The 19,587-nt window shown below is 36.2% G+C and overlaps 1 protein-coding gene across 6 annotated transcripts in view; it reads left to right on the top strand.

Annotated features, from left to right (window-relative positions):
• EXOC6 (exocyst complex component 6) overlaps positions 1 to 19,587 on the top strand; it is a 263,797-nt gene that overhangs the window by 240,887 nt on the left and 3,323 nt on the right. The window lies entirely within an intron of this gene.

Below are 19,587 nucleotides of genomic sequence, written 5' to 3' on the forward strand. Positions count from 1 at the left end.
CTTGAACTTGACTTGTTCTATCCATATCCTGATCCAGTATGGTCTCATTTAATTTTAACAAAAGTGTAGTCTATGCCATTTTTGAAGAGGCAACCCATAAAACTTCACAGATCCGTTTTCATGTTCTATGAATGTAATCAACATATGTGTCATTTTCTTTCATAATAAATTCTAAATCTAGGCTTCTCAATACAATAGGCTACATGAGGAGATGAGGCAGCCACTAGCCATGGTTGTTACTCATTTAACTACTCTCACTGTCTGCTATGTTTTAGAGAAATCTGTTGGGAATGATTTGCAGCTTTTTACTGATTTTTTTCTCTCTCAACCTTCAACTCCATGGATGGAAATTGGTTATAACATAGATTGCATTGCATAAAGGCCCTTACATGCCCTTAGATCAGGGATTCTAACCTGGGACCATGGGTTGGTTTTAGGAGGTTTATGCAAAATTCTGTGTGTATGTGCATTTTTCTTTTTCTGAAAATAGGGTGCAATGTTTTCAACAGATTTCTCAAAGGCATAGTATATGACCTACCAACAGTTTTCGAACCACCCACCACTGCTCTAGGGAAACTGGAACCTGTCCAAATTAAGACAGATCACCAAGAACTGTCCCATCTTCAGGTATTTCTTCATGTACTTAACAAATACTTGAGCATCTGCTCTGGGCACTTTTAAGTGCCAGGGATATGGTGATGAACAAGAAAGGAAGATCCCTGCCCTCATAATCTCGTTTTGTTGAAGGGAGATCCATAGCAAACAGTGATAACTTCAAAGAGCTTTAGGTAGAATTTCAAGTAGATTTAGATTCTGTGAGAAAAATAAAGCAGGTGAATGTGATAGTGACTGGGGGTGAGGTTGACCACTTCAGATTGAGTTTTCAGGGAAAACCTCTTGAAGGAGGTGACATTTGAGCACATGTCTGAATGAAATTGGGAGATACAGGACTTTAGCATTCTTACAGCGGGAAGAGCAAACACAAAGTCCCAAGGTGCTGTCAAGGAGTAGGAAGGGTAATGGTGTATGGTTATAATGTAGTGAGCAAGTAAATGAGAGGTGCACATGAAACTGGGAAGATTATCAAAGGCAAATCGTATAGGGCCTTGAGGGTCTTGTTAAGAAGTTTGCAATGTTGATGGAAAACCATCCAAGGGTTTTAAGAGGGTTAGTATCATGCTCTTACCTACATTTTAAAAATATTTTTCTGGCTGCTTTGAGGAGAATAGATTGAAAGGGGACAAAATTAGAATCAGGAAGAACAGACAATTATTTTAGTAGTCTAGGCTGCAGATAATTGATTATTGCTTTATTTCTGATGATGTGCTTCACTGTATTTCACAGCGGCTTCTTCGTGTACACTCAGAAGTTTCTGTTTTCAATATTAGAAATACTTGAATTTACCCTGAGCAACTAGTTTGTATTTAATCTCAAGAATACTGTGAGTTATCTAACTAATTATATTCTCTTCTAAGGTGGATAGGCTAGCATTACATACATCTTGTATGCTGACCTCATCTTCTCTCTTACCTTCTCTTTCTCTTGACCCTGACTTTTCTCAGTTATTAAGTTACATTTATTGTGCTTGTATTTTTTGTAAGTTGCCTAAAATCTCTTTGGAACAAGGCAGTATGTAAATAAACACTTGTTAGTAGAATTCTAAAAATGCAGTGATAAGCACTATGTATGTATGGATTCTCTTTATTTCTTCATTTACTCATTCACTTATTCAACAAAGCTTTACTGAGTTCCTACTATAACCAGCCACTAGGGAAACAGAATGGAACATTAGACAATAAAATAAGAGCTAGACAATTTGAGAGATGAGTTAATTGGTATTAATGAAGATAAAGACTACCAGGTTCAGAAAGATATCTTGGATAAAGGATGGAAATTAAAGAGTGTTCTAAAAGGAAAGCCACTGAGGTATCTGAATGGTATATTGATGAGGATACTATTGTGTAGGAAAGTGGGGAAATAGGGTGGAGTCCTGCTCCTCTTAATAACTACCATATGACCTTCAGAAACTTTCCTGAACTATTTCAACTATATATATGAATGGCTTAAGGAAATCTGTGAGGGAAAAAGTGTTGTACGGTTTACTGCTGGGAGAGAGATTTTTCATGGCATGCGTAATCTTCATTGCTAAAATTAGTGAATTGTATGAAGCTTGCACAGTATAGAGGTCATTAATTAAATGAGTCAGCAGTTCGCATCTCTGTACTTAACCATACTTCATCAGGGCAGTGGTAGGGCTGGTGTGCTGGATCTACGTCAAGGTGAACTTTGGAGAACATAGTTCCTCCCAATAGTGCTGCTTGATGAGGGAAGTACTCTGGACACCCCCTCCCTGTTCTCATCATTCTCCTCTCCTACTTATTTCAACCCCTTTGTACACAGTCTGATAATCCCTCTCTACCATACTCCAAAAGGTTATAACGTTTAAAAAAGAAGTGCTTTACCATAAAAAGATCAGAGAACCTTTATAAATACACAGTTGTGTTTGACTCAAAATGAACAACTTCAGATTGTACGTAAAGGCATGTGAACAAGACTTGGAAGTTGTGAAGGAATAGTGTGGCCATTTTTCTTGCATGGAGTCTGGATGTTTGCCAAAACTTGACTTTGAAATTTCTGTCTTCTGTTTCTAATCTTAAAGCATCATAATATATAATTCCTTTGCCACTAGTCCAGTTTATTCTTTTATGATGAGGAAGAAGGCACTTTTAAATAACAATTATTTCCAGTATAATTAAACAAATCTTCCTTTGTTTGCATTATATTTGTTACTATATTGTATATACACTCTGCTTGCTTAAACTTGCCCCTGTGACTACTTCACAGGAACTTTCTTTAGAAGTTTTAAAGTCTTTGGCTTCTTAAAGTATTAATGGGATTTGCTAAAGTTGTAGTATCCAAATACTTGACTAGATACCGTAGCAAGACAACAAGCTTGTTCACACAGCTCCTGCAGCATTTTTTTCTTAGATAAGCCTAAATTCATTTGAAGTGCCAAAGAATTAAAGGAAGGTGTATTGGGGTTTATTCTCGAATATAACAAGACCAGACATCTCACAAGATTTACCTTAAGGTCCAGATATTAGAAAAGTATGCTGCCCCTTGGGAGAACTTGGATTATAAAGGATTAGTCTGAACCTAAATAACTTTTGTCTTTTTCTCCTTTTTGTTCCAGTGTCATAATTCTGGAAGTGTGCAGGTTATGTGCTTAACTACATATGCGATTTATGCTTATACCTAAGTTACTGATAGAAATTTTGAACTCATAGATTTTTGAAATCACTCAAAGAGTGAAGGTTAGAGTTATTTTGTAGTTTGGAAATTACCCTCTAAAATGATTTTTTGATAACAAGGAAAATAAATAAGCAAACAAACACCGTAATAATTAAAAAATAATAGATGCTCAGTGTTCTTTTTAAATTTTTATTTTTAAGTGATCACATACTCACAGGAAGTTAGAACTATAGTTCAGAGAGGTTCCCATGTACACTTCACCTGGCTTCCCCCCTTGGTAACTTTTTATATAGCTGTGTACAGTGCTCAAAATCAGAAAATTGACATTGCATGCTCATTGGTTAAAACAACAAAAATCAAACGTGGAAGTATATAAAGAGAGCTTTTATTTTTTCCCTCCTCTTCACTCAGAGTCTTTAGTGTGGCTCCCAGCAGACCTTTTAAAATGCACACTTGAACATATATACACACACCCACTTATGTGTACGTGTGCAGAGTTTTTTGCTTTTGGGGCAGAAATGGAACATTTATGCTATAATCTACATTTTTTTAATGCAACATTACATGATTTCATACTGGTAAATATGGATCTGCTCTGTTCTTTTTCATTTCTTCATAATGTTCTGTACATAAATACACCTTAATTTATTGAACAAAGTCCCATTTTTATGGACATTATGGAGTCTTCAGTTTCTCTACATATAAATAATGCTGTATGTAATACCCTCATACATATATATTGAAAAATTGTGCAAGTAATTCTACAGGCCTTAGAAGTGGAATTACTGGGTACTGCCAAAATAGCACTCAAAAAAAGTATGCCAATCAGAATTATTTTAATAAATTTTATTTATTAAATAAATTTTATTTATTAAAAATAAATTTTATTTATTAAGAATAAAAATTAACAGGTTTATGGGAAAATTATTCCTGTCAGTGTTTATTGGGTCAAATATGGAATATTCTTTATAATATAAACATTATCATACAGTGATTAATTTTTAGGTAAGTTTTAAATGATACAAAGAATAAGTCTTTGTCTTCACAGACTGGAAATTATAAGCCAGTGCATAATGTAGAGGGAGGCAGTCTCAAATTAAAAGGTTTTTAATCATCAATATTCTTGCTGATTTTTTCACTGAAAAGATTAGGTTAAGAATTTTAGAAGAGTCTAAATATGTAACTATCTATATTATCTATATATAAATATATAGAATAGTCAGCAATAAGGTATAGTGATAACTGGTCTTACAAATATTATACATTCATTTAATTATTAGATATAAACTCAGTATTGGCACTGTTCAATAGGGAACTTTATCTTTTCTCTCAAAGTTAATTTACATTTTTGCCAAACTTCCTATTATTCATTTATAAGAAGTATTTTTCTGTAATAATTGTTTTATTGAATGGAAATGTTTCTTTTTCTTTTTTCTCTGTTACAGATTTCTTTGAGTTGGGAGGATAGTTTGTGAGAAGTTTAAATCTTTAAATGCTTTGTCAGGAAAACAGCAATAATGCAGTTTCACATGCTAATGAGCATTATAACCAGAACCACCATATTCACTGTTAGATCTTTTTGCTATATAAAATGAAGTGCCCTAGACTACCTTTACCATATTTGCCATATGCAGTGTGAATCTGACAACAGTGCTCTAAAAAATCTTAACGAGCATTCTTTTTTGAAAGCAGATTGTTTTAAAAGGAAATTTTGTATAAATAAAATTTTGGATAAATAAATAAAAGGAAATTTTGTATAAATTAAGCCTTCCTGATCTAGTTGTTAAAGTGCTTAATTTATAAATTGAGGAAATTAGATTCTAATCCTACTTTACATGTAAATTTGAACAGATCCACCCATCTTCAAAATTAAGTGGCTCAAAGAACTCAACACTGCTAACATCCAGCTGACATTAGCTTTCTACCTCATATATATATATAAACATAAATTAAAAGAAATTTAGAATTTAGATTAGTGTCTTTTAGGTCAATAATGACCTCTTAGGAGCCAAGTAGATATAGTCCTAATGAAAATTTTTGCTAATATATATTGAAAGGATGAGATTGTTGAAGGGATTAATTTGGTTTGAGAATTAATCATATGTAGTATTTTTGCCTGAACTTTCTTCTTAGGTATATATTACAATGCTTAGTACTTATGTTAAGTAGCAGTTTAGTCTCTACAGTGGTTTTATAGTTGTGTCTTTCCCTTAACTCTTTTGTGTTTACTTAAATGTCAGTTCATTTTCCAAGTACCTTCAGTCTGTGATTCAGTGATTTTCATGATTATGATGAAATCCTCACACTTGAGGAGAGAGCAGTGGTGGGAGAGAGGAGATGAGAGGGAGGGAGACAGAGAATATATCTTCTCTAGTCTTATTCAAGCTATTTCCATTTTTTCTTCTTCTTTGCATCCAGATGCCTTTAAAGAATGATTTATAATTGATTGTATCCTTATTCCCTCATTTCTCCTTCATTCCTCCATCCACTACTGTCTGCTTTGCCACACTGCTAAACCGTTATTCACTTAGGCTGCCAAGGAAGGCCAGAACTCGCTTTTTAGCCCTTATCTTACTGGCTCTTTCTGTTGCATTTGGTAATGTTGATCACATCATCTAAAATTCTCTCTTCTTCAAAGGCTATACTCTTTCAATGCTCTTTTCTCTTTACTGTCTTCCTTTTCCTACCCCTAAATATTGGTATCCCTGAGATTTCTGTCCTTAGAATGCTGCTTGCTCCCTATACACTTTACCTGGGAACTCATGCTCCCCCATCCCATCTCTGGCACAAATGCTGCATGTTGGAGGCACATAACCAGTGCTTGATAGACATTTCCACTGGGATGTGTGTCCTCTGTCCTGTGTGACCAAAGCTGTCAACACAGCATTTTCCCTCATTCTCAAATCATATCTTCTTTCCTTGTTCTTGGTTTTGGTTTAATGGCACCACTTTGCCATGTCCCACATCCAGTCAGTCATCATGTCCTAGAGATTTTTCCTCCTTAATATTTCTGAAACCCAGCCTCTTCTTTCCTTCCTAACTGCCTGCCTACTACCTATCCATCCTCTTCTCTCTATACCAACTGCCTGCTTCTCTATCCCAATGTATTTCAAGGTTATCACAACAGTCTCCGAATAATTTTTCCTGCCTTTAGCTTTTTTCTCCTCAAATCCATTCTTCACAAAGCTGCTGGAGTTACCTACATGATGAATCTGACCACGTGAACTCCCTTGTATTATGACCTTCCCGAGATTCCTAAGCATGGCATATATGTCTTTTTATACCCCAGCCTATCTTGTACTACTCCCCTACTTACATTTCAGGTAAGCAACACTGAAGTGCACAACATACCCCATGAACACAGCCGTTTGTCATCTCTGTGCCTCTTCTCATGCTGTCCCATCCGCTTGAAATACTCCCCTTTGTTAAGGGTTGAGTTCATTCTCCTCGGTTCTTGTCCCCACTACAACAAAGAATTGAAAGGCAGAGACACAGTAGTGAAGCAGAATGAAAGTTTTATTTGAGTACATTCCAAGGAGGAGTGGGCTAGAGTCAAGGTAGATAAAGACATGTTTACTTGATTATACTCCAAGGGAGGAGCAGGCCAGAGTTAAGGTAAACAAAGGCAGGTTTACCTGAATAAAAAAGCAGAGAGGAAGGGGAAGCTCATTGACAGGAACTTGCAAGCTCAAATCAGAGCTATCAGTAGTCCCTCCCTACTTACCTGAAGTAGAACAGAATGGAGACTTGTGCTTAAAGTCTGGAAAATAGGATGAAATAGCAAAATGACAAAGATACTACTGGAAGAGCACAGAGACAAAATGTAATCATTTGGGCAGTAAGATGTGTTTTAAAAATACACACTCCAAGAAAGATGAGTGCAGGCAACCTCAGAGAGAAGGTGTGCTTAGAAGCTGGGATTCTGTCTTTTAAGGATTTTCAAGAATGGGATAAAGGTAAAAAGGGTCAAGGAGCGTAGGCTTGCCATGCAGTCTCATGATGTCTATCTCCAGTGAGAGATAGTATGTCATTATCCATAGTCAGTCCTCCAGGTAGTTCTGTAGGATAAACTCCTGTTCCTCTCCAAGATACTCATGAGACAGGGGAAGGACAGGGAGTAACCCTGTCTGATTAGAACAGGGAAAGAGCCTTGGGAAAGGACAAAGACAGGCTACCTGCAGTTGCACCAATGTATAGGGAAGTTCCCACCAAAACACTCTAATAAGAAATGTTTTCCTGACTGTAAACATTTGACTTAAACATATCAACCTAAATAGAGATGACCTTTAATGAGATTGGTTGAACCATAGCTGGCATTCTGGTGGGAACCAATAGAAAACAGACAACTCAGTTAAACCTAAGATATATACCCCTAGGCAAAGCCCCAGATACTGGCACTCTTGTCCCCTTCCAGCACATGCTGGGAGTTCTGCACCTGTGCTCTCTCTCTTTCAATAAAAAGCCTCTTTCCTGCTTGCCTACCCTGAGTGTTTGCAAAGTTCATTCTTCAACTCCATTGAACAAGAACCCAGTATCTGTTGCTTCTCCCAAATGCTGGGAACATATCAGTTGAGACTGCTTGCCTTGTCTTAAGATAGGTTGTTGGCTGATTACCAAAGAATATGTTAGGAATTTAACTTGCCAACTCTCTGCTTTTAAAATGGAATCTTAGCCTTAAGATAAGTCCCCCTGTTTTTACTATGCCATTCATATCTTGGCATTTTGGGGAAAATTAATCATGATGCTTGTCCCATGTCTCTGCTCTATCTCACCTGCACTAGTTAGAGTAAGTCTTGAGGTCAGCCCAGATTCCGAGCGTGTGGAATGAGCTCATACAGCCAAGGGCATTAACTCTGTGAGTCCTTTCTGGCTCCCTGGTATTATCTAGCTAACTCTTTTGAGTCCTGTTTAGTGGGCTCTTCTGGCCCTACTCTCCCTCCATTCACTCATATCTTTCTGCCTAATACCTTCCCGTGATTAACTCCTTTATAAGAATCAGTTTGGGTATAACCTAGGATGCCTTCTCAGGTTTACTTCTTACCCCACAAACAAAATTGAATGCTCTAATAATAATAACATATACGTAACTTTATCAGTGTAATTAGCATGTTAGTTCATAATTATGTTTGTGTGAGTGTCTCTTCTGTTACATTTATGAACTCCTTAAATCCAGAGACTGGGTCATCATCCTTTCATTGTTAATGTCAAGTAGAGTGCTGGTAACAAATTTTTCTGGAAGAGGAAGTTGATAGCCAGAGATTAAGGGAGCCAGTAACTCCCTTAAATGATTAATTCAAAATGAAAGTAGCTTGATATTTTAAAAAACTGAGTCAGGAGGTAATTTAATAGGGCATATAGGCCTAAATACATGACTCCTGTCATAAGAAACAGCACTTTTTATGCAAGCAAAATATAATCAGATAAGCAAATAATATTTGTAGAATATTGATTAGGTGAGACACTGGAGGAGGTTGAATTTTCGCAACCAAATAGTGCTGATTTCTAACATTTTTAAGCACTATAACCAAATCTGATATTTAAAAATTATGCTGGGAAAAAAATGCTGACTCATTTTAAGTTGTAGTGTTTGTTGAGTATTTCATTGAATCATTGAATACTTTCTTAATTACCCTAAATTCTTACTAAGAATGAAAGTCCTTTTAAAATTTTTATTAATTTATTTTCAGGTAATCTGTAAATATTTAAAGAATGCTTCCAATTTTCTTACCTGCTTGTTATCACTCCCCTTCTTTGTTCTCCTAATTACCAACAAACTTTACTTCTTCAACTGGGTTAAGGGCACTGGGCCAGGCACTGTTTTATGTGTTACAAAGAAGACACACTATGGCTTGAGTTTTTTTCTGATGGCCTAATATAAGATGTTTATGCAAAGTGTCAATGGAAGCAATTACCTTAACAGGATGACACAGCCTATTTTGCTTAGAAATGTACTAATTTCCTGTTCAGGTTATCCAGAGGTCAGGTAGGGATTTCTTTTTGCATTCTCATAGTGCAGATGCACATCATGCAAGCATTGTAGGACTTAGATCACAATCCATTTATTTCCACTGGTTGCATTTATCTTCCCGAGAAAATAAGTCCTTCCTCTGCTTTATTATTTAGTTTCTTTTTGTATTTTAGTGCTATAACCTGTAGTGAAGATACAATGCTAGTAGCTCTTTACCAATAGCCTCTGCTTAACTAAGCTGCATCTTAAAGTTTGTCTGTTGTCCATTTTGAAGTTCCTGTGGGCCCCTGCATTTAGTCAGAAAGTCATAGTGTTGTCACTGTTGCCATGTCCCAGAAATCTATTACTAACTAAGCACTTAAACAAGCATCAGACCCCAAAGTGAGCCATGGCTACATGCTTTGCACTCCTCTGCCTTAGTGAATCAGCATCAATGTAGTTTGATAATTGACTTCTGTTTTTTCATATTTAATCATGCCTTCAGGCTATGGAAAAACTGAATTTGTCTGTTGAAACAGACTTAGCAACAAGTGTTCTGACATGTTTATTGAGCAAATTACTATACCTGACAAAAAAGGTAATTGCATATACAATCAGGTCTGGAAGTAACTGGTTAGTTAGGGGTTAATAAATTATCTAGCGTAAGAGGAATTTTTTTTCAATTCTAGGAAAGTACATACATATCCTTTTAAATAGTCTGAATAAAGATTACAAAATCTATTATAAGATTTGAAAGAAAGAAGTGAGGATGCAAGCCCCCTTAAGTGCAAATACCAAGAGATAGTCTTTGTCTTTAGTAGAAACCCAAAGATCCTTATTTTCCTTATTTCCATCATGCTAAGTATGATACTCTAATTCTGTACTCCTTTGGGAATCCATAGCAAAATGGTAAAAGAGCTATATTTATAATCTGGGACATAAAACTGAGACCTTATCTCTGGAAAGCTAAACAGATACATATTCTGAAATTCAGTTCCCCACTTTACCAATGTCTTCATCAAACTGAAGCCCTGTCTTGCAAGGACTAGATAGATCTGGGGTCTCTACTTTTGTCACCATCTCCTAAGGTATTACCATAGAAACTGGACCCCTTTGATTCCTCAAACAGTTGGATTTAGTGGTCTTGGTTTGTTTCATTTATCTCAAGTGGCCTGAGTTCCAAAATTTTAATTTAAAGAAAAGAATAATAGGGTGCCTCTGGGAGCTGAAATAACTTAGTTTTAATTTAGGTTAGCCTTGGTTTTTGCAAAAGCCAAAATTCAGTGTTTATAACTAATGGCAAATTATAAATAATACATACCACTGGATTTAACTAAAATTTTGGAGTAAAACATATGTGACTGACTTTATTGAAGACTAAAATAACCCCACTGTTAGATTATCCAGGTTTTCATTTGCTTTATTTTAAATCACAACCATGGAAAGGAGGCAGGAGGTATATCCACCTGGATTCTTAAACCTTTTTTAAAAAGTGATTATTCGCCCATCTTTTTCTCCTTAGCAGTTGCACTATAAAGAAGTACATGGAGAAACCCCAGCCTAATTTAGCTTCCTTCATTCAAGCAACTGCTGTATCCTGGAATATAGACATGCTGTCATACATTTTTTTTATTAGCAAATCCATATTGTCTTCCTTTGTTGATTGAGTTCTTTCAAAGTCAATTCATAGAAGCAGATCTTATTTCTTCACAGGTTCAGTAAGCCAAATGTCTTACCAGAGAGAGGTAGTGAATACCTCTCATCATGAGTTTTAAAGTTTGATTTCCTTAGTATTGTAAGTCTGAGATTCATTGGTGAAGTTGTTACATAAACTACCTGTTATGTAAGTGTGGTAGATGATGTAATGAATCTGGATAGAAAATTAAATGTATGACCTGGGAATGTTTGTTTAACATGCTTGATGGTGGCATCACTGTTTACAAAAGGTAATCCCAGGAGTAGAACTTTGGTTGGGAAATATTTTAGTGTGTTCTTTAGCACAAATTCAATCAATTAAAAAATAGAGTAGTCACTTTCAGAATAATTATAAGACATTACTAAAAATTCAGAGATGTCTTAATTTTAATAGTATACATGTAAATGATAACGTAACCGTCTTATCAGTATATAAGGTGTGGGTTCAGTGTAGACTTATGATATCAATAAACTGAAAACTACTGTGATAGAGATATATGGAGGGTGCTAAGAGGACACGAAAGAGGAACGGCTAACCCCCCTATGGTGGTCGGGGCAGGCTTCCCAAGAAAAGTGAATCCAGACTTAAACTTTGTGGAATAAGTAAGAATTATGTGGGTGAAGGAGGAGAAGGGGACTCTACACAGATGAGAAGAAAATGAACAATGTCCTGCAGGTCATCGTGATTTGTAAGAAAACTGGTATTAGTTTCTTGTTCAGGAGCTTAAATTACAAGGCAGCTCTCAGAGGAAGCTGAAAGGTTGACCTGGATCAGGTGCAAGGTAGCTTTGCATATGTTAAGGAACTTTTGTTTTATCTTTTAGGAGTTGGGAAGCCATTGACACTTTAAAAGGAAGTGAGTTGTGTGCTTAGATTTGTACTTTAGCTGGATGTCTCTGGCAGCAGCACGGAGGTTGGTGGATCCTGGGTTTTTAAAAGGGATAGGCAAGACCAAAGGCCCCAGGGTAGAGGTTATGATATCTGAACTAGGACAGTGGTAGTAGTACTAGTAATAGTACTAGTACAAGGTATGGAAAGTAGGAAGCAAGTGAATTCAAAAAATATTTAGGAGGTTAAATTGACACAATTTGGCAGTAGGTTAGATGCAGAAGTTGTGAGAGAGAAGAGTCAAAGCAGACTGAATCCGGATTTCTGGTTTGGTTAATTAGGTAAGTGCTATCACCCAGTGTGTGAACTTAGTCTCAGGACTTAAAAAAAAAAAAAAGAACAGCTGCCTACATATGTAAAGGTATTATAAAAACTGAAGTCATCCTCAACTACTTGAGGAAACCATCTAAAGTGTTCTTCCTTGTTTTGGATAATTAGGGTTTTTTGTTTTTCAGAAATAGATAAAATTCTTGATAATAGTTTACTAGTATCTTTCAGCTTCATAAAGAACTTTTAGGAAACTTTAGTTAACTACTGTTATTTGGGTTTAAATATATAATATAAATATTTTAAACTTCAATTATCAGAATAATTATTTAAAAATGTAACTATATAAGGAGCTAATAGTCTTACATTGCTAAGTGGAAAGTCAAAAGATTCTCTTAAAAGTTTATGTAACTGTCTTGCCAATGGATTTTAGCCCCAGGCGAGTTCACTATGGATTCACTGTGACCAAAGAAATGACAGTAGAACATTCTTGTGGTGAAAGGGTTACCCAACTTTATTTCCACCGTGACAGGTTAATTACTAAAATCCCATCCACTCATGCAGCAAGCTGGTCTCTGCCTTTGGGCCTCTCTTCCCACACAGCCATCCTCTGGGCCTCTCTGCTGCCTGCACTTCTGTCCTCAGCACTGCCACCACTCCAGCCTCTGCCCTGCTCTCCTGCAGCCTTGCAGCCTTGCTACCGTGTCTCCCAAGAGCACTGGGTAGAGCACTTTATATAGAGCCAATAGCAATGTATTGCCCACATGTGTGTAGTGAGCTAGCCAGGTGAAAATCCTGGCTACAGGAACTTTCATTTTATCCATGTAACAAATTGTACTCCCAGGTATATATTGAAGAGAAATAAAAACATATGTCCACACAAAAACTTGCACATGAATGTTCTTAGCAGTATTGTTTATAATAGCTAAAAAAACTGAAATAACCAAAATGTCCATTAACTGATGAATGGATATACAAATGTGGCATATCCATACAAATGGAATATTATTTGACAATAAAAAGTAATGAAGTACATGCTACAACATAGATGAACCTTGAAAACATTGTGCTAAGGAGAGCCACAAAAGACCACAGTGTTACAGGGATCTTGTTTGGAGAGGGACTGCTGTTGGGTTTGGGCATTCTCTTGGGGGATAAAAATACTCTAACATTGATTCACATGGTAGCACAACTCTGTGAACATACTCAGAATCATTGATTTATTCACTTTACTTTAAATGAATGAATTGGATTGGATGTGAAATATATCTCAGAGCTGTTTAAAAAAGTTTTTAAGGTGGTATAACAAGACATAGAAGTTTAATTATATTAAAATTATAAAAACAAAAATAAAAAAACATTGTGATAGCAACCATAAATAGGAAGCTACCAAAAAATAATTCTTCTGGTATAAGTAAGGTAAACCCTCATATATGATAGCTTCAGTATGATAAATCAAAAATTAGAAAAATAAGCGTAGAAACATTGAAGTACTCACCATAATTAAAAAGAGTTCAGTGTGATTATTTCTTAGAATGAAGGGTGGGCAGTGGGCTGATTTTCAAGATAGACACCATTTGATTGCTAATCATGGATTACTTGATAAAATTGATTTTAATAAAGAAGCCATATAAAATCATACATGTGTACATCTCTGTATGCCATTTTAGCTATGATAGGGACCAGAAAATTAAAGATAAAGCAAATATGGATGTGTATAAATATGACCATATAAATTCCACTTTGTTGCCCCTTTTCCCAAATTCCAAGCCCACCCACTAATTATCTAGGACTAACATAGCTCAACATTAAAAGTACTTTAAGAACATTCTTCTTCTGCTGTATGCAGTTCACCTGAATGAACTGACTTGAAGAGATGGATGACTTTAAGCAACCCCTGTAGCCCAGGTGCTCAGAGCTCACTCCTGGTCCTAATGTGGGGGAATGGAGAGACTGGACAAGAACAGGTTTGGCAAATGGACCATTTGAAGAGGGCCGGCGTGGGGAAGGGACCAGGTATATCAGAGAGCAGGAGACAGCATGAGGGCAGCTAGCACCTGGGGGCGTAAGTGGTAGAGGCACAGCACTGCGGCTGCATAGGCCCTTTGGGCCGCTACTCAGAGCTCTCCTATGCTGCGTGTGGAGCGTCCCAGGGGGCGGTTTCAGCTAGCTGGCAAGGTGGTAAAGCCAAGAGCTTTGAAAGTCATTTGGCACTCATCATTTAATTTCAACATCTATTTAGAAAAAGGACTTTTATTTTCCCTGATTGTGGCTACTTTAGTAAGACCCATTTTTCTTGAATCACCAGTATCTAATTACTTATATTTCTTCCTTAAAGCTGTATTGTGGTTTAGAACTTTTGTTGTTGTTTAAATCTCAGAAACCCTCTAGGAACCCTTGCTTTGGCTTTGTTTTTGGAGGCAAAGGGAAAATGATCTCCTGGTTTACTTTGGAATCTGTAAAGCAACTCTGAGGTCCCAGGTGGATTTGGTGTTTGGAAAGGGGAATTGGGGGGACTAAGGTTGACCCTGAGCCCCCAGGTCACTGTTCACATTTAAAAAAGCAAACCTAGTATCCCCAGTAGCTTTTCTCTTGAGGTGGCTTAACTTTATTTATCTTCTGTCTTGGGTCACTGCCCCTGAGGTGCTTCAAAAGCAAAACCCAAAAGACCCAAAACAAAGAAAGCTAAACCAGATTCAAGGAAAAAATGACCTGGCACTCTGGGTTCACTTTTACAAAGGCAAAAAGTCACTTCAAGAGTTCCATAGAATGGCTTTAAGTCAGCCTAGATTCATTGTGTCATTTGCACAAAGTGATCTCAACAGGTCCAAGACCCCAAGTTTCTTGGGTGTAGGATCTGGAGTGAGACTTTGGATGGGAAACTGTCAGCAAGCTAAATGCGTTGACACAAATGAATTCTTCAGGGGTTCTGAAGTGAGTCAACTATTTTGAGCATATAAATGGGACCACCCATGTAACCATTTCTTTCCTTAAGCTGAATCTTTTTGTTTGCTGGACACACACAGGGAACACTGAGGAAGTGAAACTTAAAACTCACAAATATTGGCATAAATCCACTTTATGTTATCAGATTAGTTATGACGGGCATTTTTGAATCCTTGGTGAAAAAGAAGTTAGGATACTAATTTTAGGTTATCTTATAAATCATGATGAGATAGAACAGTCACGTTATGTTGCTATTCATTATTATCTGATCCATACTTTGCTTACTTCCCAAAGGGATTAAAGGTGGAATTACTTTACTTAACTATTAGAACCCAGTTTTCATTAAGATATGCCTGACTTTATCTTTTAATAAGTAGTCATAAAATTGCTTTTGGATAATGTAAGGAAGATTTTTTTGTTCATGTTTGATCTACTTCTTTGAATTTCAGGTATATGTGTTCACTAATAAATTCACCTGTTGAGACCATGTCTTACTGTTTATTTACAAAACTGAGAGATTCTGTGTGATTAATGACAGAATATATTGTTTGTATACTGCCATCTGTAGGAAGCAAAACTAGAGATAGAGAAGTGAGGTTTTCAATAATTGAGGCTTTAATATTAAAGCATAGTGCATCTTGTGAAACCTGACCATACGTGAGACAGTGGGGAGTGAAGGTGAGTGTCGTGACTGTACCTAGCACCACTCCACTTGCCTTGTCCCTTACTGGCACACTCTGGCTCCAGAGCAGTCACGTTCTTCTTCAACCATCCCAAACATCAGTAATTTTACTTCTTGTTCAAAACATGCATAGGTAGCAAGCAGCCTAGAGAAATGGGCTCAGTCCATCAGTTTGGCCTGGCATAGTATTCAGTAGGAGCCAGGAATAATGCCTTAGTTTTGTGTTACATCTTTTGCTTCAGGAGAACTGTACTTTAAAAAAAAAACCATACATGAAAAAGTGGGGCTACATCAAAACCAAAAAGGTTTTGTACAATGAAGGTAACTTATCAACAGAATGACAAGGCAATCTACTGAGTGGGAGAAGATATTTACAAATCATACATTCAATAAGGGCTTAGTATTCAAGATATCTAGAGAACTTACACAATGTAATATTAAAAAAAGAACCTCATTAAGAAATGGACAGAGAACTTGAATAGACACTTTTCCATAGAAGACATGGAGATGGCCAACAGGCACATGAAAAGATGCTCAACATCACATCATTAGTAAATTATAAATCAAAACAACAGTGAGATAGGTCCTCACACCTATTGATTGGCTAAAAGACAAAAAAATAACAAGCATTGATGAGGATGTGGAGCAGAGGGACCCCTCAAGCCTTGTTGGTGGGAATGTGAATTGCTGCAGCCGTTATGGAAAACAGTATGGAGGGTCCTCAAATAACTAAAAGTAGAACTACTGTATTATCCAGCCGTTAAATAACAGTACTTTGAAAAGATATGTGTACCCCTTTGTTAATTGCAGCATTATTTACAATAGCCAAGATATGGAAACATCCTAATTGTCTATCAATAGATGAATGGATAAAGAAGATGTGGTATATATACACAATGGAATATTATTCAGTTGTGTAAATGAATGAAATCTTGCTAACTTGTGACAACATGAAAGGACCTAGAGGTTATTGTGCTAAGTGAAATAAGTCAGAGAAAGACTTATGATTTCACCTATGTGGGGAATCAAAAAATAAATGAACAAACAAAACAGAAACAGACTCATAGATACAGTAAACTGTTGGTTACCAGAGGAGGGAGAGGTTCAGGGAGTAGGAGAAATAGGTAAAAGTGGTTAAGAGGTACAAACTTCTAATTATAAAGTAAGTCATAGGGATGTAATATACAGTATTGGTAATATAGCCAATAATATTATAATAACTGTGGTGACAGATGGTAACTAGACTTACGGTGGGGATCATTTTGCAATGTATAAAAGTATCAAATTATGATGTACATCTGAAGCTAATAGGATATTGTATGGCAATTATACTTGAATAAAGAAAAGTAAAAGGACCTTATTATGGGTAAAGGACAGAGGCAGACCATTCAGAAATACTCGTGATCATTTAGAACATTAGATCCAATGCTTTATCATGAAGGAATTGATCCTCTTTATGCCCCAGTGAAGTCTGGGGGCAATGGAAGGCAGTCAGTTGACTGCATTTACTGGCCTTAGTTTGCTTGCAGGCCGACATTGTCTTTTTTCAGAGAACTGTCAGTATAAGCCAGGGTAGTGGGTACTCATGAAGCCTAGGGAAAAAGCACCCAGGTAAACTTGTAAGAGTGGCCTTGCATCATCAGTTATTTCTTGACTATCTACTGAGTGGTTACACTGTGCTGGACACACTATATGATTTGGGCTGCCTAGCTTTGTGAAGTTTATTTCTGTTTACACTAAATGCAATATAATGCATTTGAAAAAACCTTACACACATGGAAATACGAAATCAGAATATGAGATCAGCATGCTTTCTGGTCCTGTTTTTCCTTTCCATCCACACCCATGTATCCTTTGGGACATAGACACTGTAATGGTACACATGTCTATAGCCACTAAAAGAGTCATGGGCTGAGAATAATGAGCAAGCGGTCACTAACACTACATAAATCAGTCATTTCTATCTTAGATAATATCAAATTGATAGTAGCTTCTTCTTATGTTACCTGTAATTTAGATTACTAGGATTTTATGTGAATAGTTTTTGTCTTTATAATCTCCTCATGTTAACATCCAGGTATTACTTGTCTCCTTGTTAACCACCTCCCAACTTTCTCCTCTTACATATAAACTCTTTGAGGACAGGGACCTTGTCTCATTTGATACTGTGTCAAAGGTTCCTTGCACAGTAGCTAGCATGTTCTAGGTAGGCAGCCAATATTTGTTGAAAAAATAAATGATTCTTATCCAGATCCTTGGCCCTTTTAGCCACATTGAAAATGCATTCCTCAACATTAATGTGCACATTTATGCAGATTTTCACAAGTAGCTACAAGTTAACTATGCACAATATTTCTGTAAATATTATAAATTTGGAAGCATATAGATGAGATTTGTCTGCATGTGGGAAGGTAGGTTAAATTTTGTGGTTCCTGTAATTTCTAGTGGTAAGAGACAAAAGATCTGTCTGCTGTATGTGGAAATGGTAAGTATAATACTTCTTTAGCTATGTAAGTTTATTTTCATGCTGGAGAAGAACCAGTTGTGTATTCACAGTTGGAGTTGGTATAGGTTTTAAATTCACTAAAGGGGATCCTCCTTTCCCACCAGGGGTAGATCAGCCCAAGAAAAAAAGAGACTTATTTTAAGGCCTCTTTTTCTTCTAAATCCCAAAGGTCATGTCATTAATGCCTTTTAGAAAGAAAGGGAAATTGTAGCCAGTATATTAAGGGGCTGCTTAACTGCTGACTGTGCGCATGCCCACACATACATGTGCAAGCATATACCTGAAAGAGGAATCTTTCAAAATGAGGCCTTGTTATCAGTTGTGTATTCATTATTGAAATTTATTTTAATTTATAAGTATATAAACCTCATTTCTAACTCAAGAGTTAATACATGTCCATTGTGGAATATTATGAAAATAAAGAAGACAATAACAGTTACCCATAATCCCACCACACAAGTAACAACCATTCTTAACATTTTCCCAAATTTTCTTCCAGTCTTTTTTTTATGAGTTTTTATGTAGCAACATTTATCATAAACATCTTCCCATGCTATTTAAAATTCTATGTAAACATCAATTTTAATAATCACATGATATTCCTCTTACAAGTATAGGTACATACACCTCACTACTTAACCATTCTCTTAATAATAGACCTCACTGCTTAATCATTCTCTTGAGGTTTAGGCTGTTTTCAGTTGGATTTTTTTCTTCAGTTTTTTGATAACACAAATAACATTTTTGAGATTAATATCTTTGTTCATAAATTTTTGTCTACCTCTCTTGTTTCCTGAAGTTTTGATTCTTAAAGTAGGATTACTGAATCAAAAGGAATGGCCATTTTTATGAGGTTCTTAAATAAATACTACAAAATCACATTCCAGAGAAGTACCAATTTATGTTGTCACTGTCGGGGTGTATGCAAGTAACTTTTCCTCCTTGTGAAAGGAAGGGAAATGTACATATTGCCAAGCAACAGTCAAAAATTACACAGAACTTTAAATTCCCTTTTCCTTTGCAGACAGTATATTCTTTTAATGTTTTCTCAATGTAGTTTTTGTACCAGTGTTTTAACTTTTCCTATGGCCTAAAATGTCTGAAAGAAAATAAACTGGCTTTTAATATTAGTAGTTAATATTTTCATTATAGAATTTTCCTCCTTTTACAGGAAAGTCTCTATTAATAGACATATATTGGATGGGAAAAGAGTCAAGCAAGTGTGTTACCTTCCTAAGAACTAGTTTCTTGTAACCTTTCTTTAGGTCTTAATCACCCCAGAAGTTTATCCTTCTCAGAGTCAGTGGGTTGGCTCACATATCCTATGAGTAAATAGAATGCTTCCTTTATTTGAAATACACCCCTTACTTATGAAGTGAGTTAAAACAAAAAGAAAGAATAATA

This window comes from Manis pentadactyla, chromosome 8, assembly GCF_030020395.1.
Source record: "Manis pentadactyla isolate mManPen7 chromosome 8, mManPen7.hap1, whole genome shotgun sequence".
Taxonomy (NCBI): Eukaryota; Metazoa; Chordata; class Mammalia; order Pholidota; family Manidae; genus Manis; species Manis pentadactyla.